This window comes from Protomyctophum parallelum (assembly GCF_964188405.1).
Source record: "Protomyctophum parallelum genome assembly, chromosome: 15".
NCBI classification, from domain to species: Eukaryota; Metazoa; Chordata; class Actinopteri; order Myctophiformes; family Myctophidae; genus Protomyctophum; species Protomyctophum parallelum.
In genome coordinates, this window is record NC_139710.1 from 43397000 (window position 1) to 43402590 (window position 5591).

Sequence of the window (5591 nt, forward strand, 5' to 3'; positions counted from 1 at the left end):
TGGTACTATAACATTTAAGCTGATACATGATCGTTGTGCGGTTCTCTCTGCTGATTGGATAACATTAGTCTACTGAGCTGAACATATATTTTCTGTTTACTAAAGAGCTGGAGAGATGGGGAGACCCATGTATCGGAATATAGAGCTTTAAATTTATTTTTGTAACAATAAGTTGGGATAACCATACAGTAGCTGAATGGGTAGAGGGATATTTCCCAATTCCTAGGCAGCCTGCCTGGGAATTGGGAAATATCCCAGATTCGATAATCGATTCCCTGCCTGGCAAAGCAATCAGCTGGGTGGAGCTGAAAACTGAATTTCCCCGTGGGATCAAATGGGTCTAAATGTATAAATATGAATTAATTATAATGAAGTTAATTCCAGAGCGTAGTTGTACCAGGAATGGCCACTTGAAACCATTATTTCATTGTACAACGATGTAGTTGAAAATAGATGATTCACAAGCACACAACAAGTTACAGAGGCTCTTCTGAAAAAGATGCCGTGGGATTCACCTCTCTGTGCCCGGGGTGGAGATATAGCCCTGGATAGGTTCAGTAATCCTCAGCACTATTGGCGCCCATCTGCTTTGGTTTTCATTTTTCTGCATTATTAGTGCTTATTGGTACATGGTCTAGGAATGCAGTCTCTGTGTTTGAAGTGCAGGAGGAAGGTGATGCCAGGGGCATTGGCTGAAGGAATGGTGACCTCAAGGTCTAACACAAGCGAGCACTCCTAACCTCCAGGAGCCTATCCCTTGATGCTGGAATCCAAGGCGTGCACAGCATTGCACTCTTTGCCACCCCAAAGGTCTTGGAGTTTACAACTGCCATTTTCTTTTGGTAATTTGGCATATCTTAAAACAAAACATATTGATATGAAGGCAACATAGCCATTAGCCGGGCAATCTGAATGGTTGGAACCATTTCATACTAGATATAGATATAGGTACCGTACGGGAAATTGTCACAACGGCACCACAGTAATAGGCAATACAGGGCAGATAGGCTACAGTAGATACACTAGGCTCCAAGAGTAAAACATCTAATAGGAGCCTAACATTTTCTATACCGGCCATCTGCACTTGGATTCTTGGACTAATCAGGATTTGCGAGAGAGGTCGTGTGCCGTGTGGTAAACACAAAGTCTGAGATTTTCCTCCTCCCCCACCATGCCAGCCTAGTATACAGTACATGTCAAAGAGTCCCTGAGCTAGACACTTTGCCTGTCTGACCTGGCGGTGACAATAATAAACAATAACAATAATAAGTATGTACATTGGTCATACAGATATATTGGTAATACATGCAATACAATGCGAGTGTGGGGACTAGCTGGCACCAACTCGGGAATGAAGAAACATGCTGTATATATGCATCATTCCTACGCTACAAATGTTATCCATGTGTAGTGTGTGTATAAATATCTATTTGCATGTTTCTCTTTGTGTGTACATTTACACTGTCTGCATACAGGTTAGTGTATGATGCAATCTTGATATTCAAAGGACCATGTGCCAGTGTGCTTGTGCTCGTGTGTTTGCCGGTTGTCAGGACAAAAGCATCTGCCCAGCTAGGCTCCGGACAAGGCCCAACCTGATCACCCCTAGATCTCTATATGGCCTGTTCTAACATCACAATGACGTTCTGACATCTGCATAGACTCCATATTTGGGCATACCTGAACTCCATATATGGGCATAAAAGGGACACAGGCATAATAACTTTTAACAAAAATCGTTTGCCATGTGGGCCTTGCCACTAATAATAATACTTTTTTTATTAAAAGTATAGAAATAACACAATATAGAAATATTCCAAAAGGCCTGTATTCAAAATTCACAGAGGTACCTGGCCACCGTCACAGAGTCTAGGGCTTTGAATCTTCTGTGGTGCATTGGGCTTGGCTGATATATTTAACACTTTCACGCATACTGGCTGGTGGTCACTGGTCACTACAGTGGACAGCTGTTAAAATGCAATCTTGATTGTTTTTTTTTTTCTTTTTAAACTAAAGTGTTACTGTATTTTTAGTCCCCTGTGGACAGGTGGTGAAAATTAGCACTTGTGCTAACACACTGTAAGCAATGCTGATCTACTAATTGTACAATTGTGCAATGAGCAATGTGATTGTGATGTCCATATCAAATAAATAATAATAATCGATCAATCAATCAATCAATCAATACAATGCCACGTGACCCACTGGCCAGCCATTGTAACAGCAACATCATTTATCAACGTCCAATATGACCAAATACTACTATATACAGTAGGTGGCGGTATAACACCCCAGAGGTGGTAATCTGCCATAAAACCTAGAGAAGAAGAACATCCAAGATGGCTGACAGAAATGTAAACATGCCAACAAAGAGCTTTGATGCCAAACCATTATCTATCGTCTTTCAGGTAAAACAAAATCAATTAGTTGTGTAAAAAAGAAAAGAAGAAGAAAAAAGGAAAAAGAAAATCCAAATGTTGTGAGTAAATTATGATTGATCATCTGTCATTGGACAGAATCAAACATCAGCATCACTACTTTTTCAACTACATTGCCACATTGCTCTTTGAAATGCTTCAATGTCTGCAGTAACAGTAAGATTATAAATCAATGTATTCATGTTATTAGAAAGCATAACCTGTATTGTTTGTTACAAATAATATTTATATATAATATATATACTGTATATAAATAATATATATATAATGTATTATTTACATTATGAGAGTTTGTATCTATTTGTATCTATTTATATTTTGTATTTGTAAGTGCAGAGCATGATAGAAACCGTGAATCCTGATCCTGGTATCATGACGAAGTGTTCTAATCTCTTGAGCAAGAAGACTGATGAGCAGGTTGGTTACATTTGACTCCTCCATTCATGTGTGAATGAATGTGTGTCTGAAATGGGTGCAGGTAATGAAAGCATTGTAGCCAAATTTGCTTTGGAAGAAGAGTACTGTATTGTTTTGGCCTAGCCCTACAAGCAGAACCCAATGCTACTGAAGTTTCTGACATTTTTGACGACCCAGATAGCATTGGGTCCTGCTCCACCTCCACCCTGCCACCGGGTACGCACACATAAATACACGTAAACACCTTCGAATAAGTCCTTCTGCGCTCTTTGAGGACTTTTTTTCGTGTGAGGGCTTCTGAATGTGTGAACTTTAAGTACCTATAAATACCGCTGCGAATATCTCCTGTGGCGCGGAAGCCGTTAAGTATTTTATTTTTTATTTTTTACCGATTTGGTCGCTTTGATTCTTCTCTTCCTTCCTTGTTTATTGACACCTCATTGTACCGCCTATCTGGCTAGCTAGTGGCGCTATAGCTATGACAGAGCAGATCAGAGGCAGGGACGTAGCCGGCACAAGCCAACTGCACACCGGGAGGCGGTACAATAAACGGTAAATAAACAAGAAGAATCAAAGCGACCAAATCGGTCAAACAAAGATTAAAAATACTTAACGGCTTCCGCGACACAAGAGAATTCGCAGCGGTATGTATAGGTACTTATAGTTCACGAATTCAGAATAACTCAAACAAAAAAAGGCCGTCAAACGCTGCAGATACGATGTTACCGAGCATATTTATGTCCGCGTTCCAACATTCCCATACGAAAATATAGATACGTACAGGGACCCTACATAAAGTGACATCCAAATTTTAGAAAAGCTTTATGGAGGGTTCCGAGAGGGGCTAGTTTTGGCCTAAGTTCAGACCTGTATAGTAGTATTGGATGTCGTTGCAATGCTAACACACCCAGTTCTCAAACATCAATTATTAATCAGTGTTTTTTTTTTAATGCAATTTTCTATTATTAGAATGGATTTTGATGGCAGTGTTACATAATGATATCAGCCACCACAGTGGACAGACACTATGCAACATTCCTGGTCAGGCTACTGCTTGGCCTTACTCCTACAACTCACCTTACCCCTGCTCATTATGATTGTTTGGGATGGCTTAGGGTTGACAACAGAGTACAGCAACATGCAATGGACCTGGTATACAAGATACGATACACCTCGAAGACACCCATGTAGGCCTACCTGTCAAACTACTTCCTAAAGGTCAACGAAGTCCACAATCACAAACAACATCATTGTGATTGTCATTGGCATTGATTTCGCTCCTACAGTATGCCAGTAATGCCACAAACATTTATATATTATTTACATTATGAGAGTAACAGTTTGTATCTATTTATATTTTGTACTTGTAGAGCTCATCCTGATCCTGGTATCATGACGAAGTGTTCTAATCTCTTGAGCAAGAAGACTGATGAGCAGGTTGGTTACATTTGCCTCCTCCATTCATGTGTGAATGAATGTGTGTCTGAAATGGGTGCAGGTAATGAAAGCATTGTAGCCAAATTTGCTTTGGAAGAAGAGTACTGTATTGTTTTGGCCTAAGTTCAGACCTGTATAGTAGTATTGGATGTCGTTGCAATGCTAACACACCTAGTTCTCAAAGAGATTTTTTTTTTTTTTTAAGATTTTTTTTTGCGGCTTACGCCTTTTATTGGTTTTTTTGAAGGGACAGACAGTAGGCTGACAGGAAACGGGGGAGAGAGATGGGGGGATGACATGCAGTAAAGGCTGTGTCGGGCTCGGGAGTCGAACCCGCGGCACACTGCGACTGGATTACCAGTCGGGTGCCCAGACAGTTCCGCCACCGCTTGGGCCCAAAGATAAATTATTAATCAGTGTTTTTTATTCCCATGAATAAAATAAAGTAGTACAAGCAGCGAAATGTTGGTGGGACATGTTCTGCTGAGACTGTGCTACTGTTAACACAACAATACTACATGTATCAGCAAGAAATGTTTAATTAAGCTGTACTATATCTTACATTAGTGAATGATCACTACCAAATCCTTCCACTCCCAGCAACTCAAGATCGAATCGCTCTCCCGCTGTGGTTTTTAAATCTAATCTAAAATCGTGTCACAAATTATTTTATTAGGATTAAGGTTAGGTTTAACCATAGTTTTTGTCGCCAGACATCTCGGCCCTCTTAGTGAGAACAGACTACAGCCCGCAATAATGTTGCAAAGTCCAGTAGAGACATTCGAGTTATGAACTGATAGGGACAGAATCGTAAATTATCTGTTCTGCTTACAGAACTCGGCTCGTTCTTGCAGCAACGCAGGCGTGACATTAATGACATCAACACACACCCTCTCATGTATAATATTGCTTAAGTAAACCCTGGTTTTCCCTGATCATTGTCACATGACGCATGAGAACATTTGTGCATAATCTAGTGGAGACAAAATCATATTTCTGCAAAAAAACAGTTTGTATAATTTCTGGCACCTCATATGTGTGGAAATGAAATTGCTTTTGGCTCTGTATTGTTTAAATGACCCTCAACTCATTGTATGATACACATTTGTGGCAGATCGGATGCTGCGTTCATAATTTGCTTTGGAAGCAGGGTTGTCCCGATCCGATCACGTGATCGGAAATCGGGGCCGATCACGTCATTTTCAAATGATCGGAATCGGATCGGGAGAAAAGAAACATGATCGGGACATTACTAGTATCTATATTACATCCATATCATGATATTAGACTGGATATTGT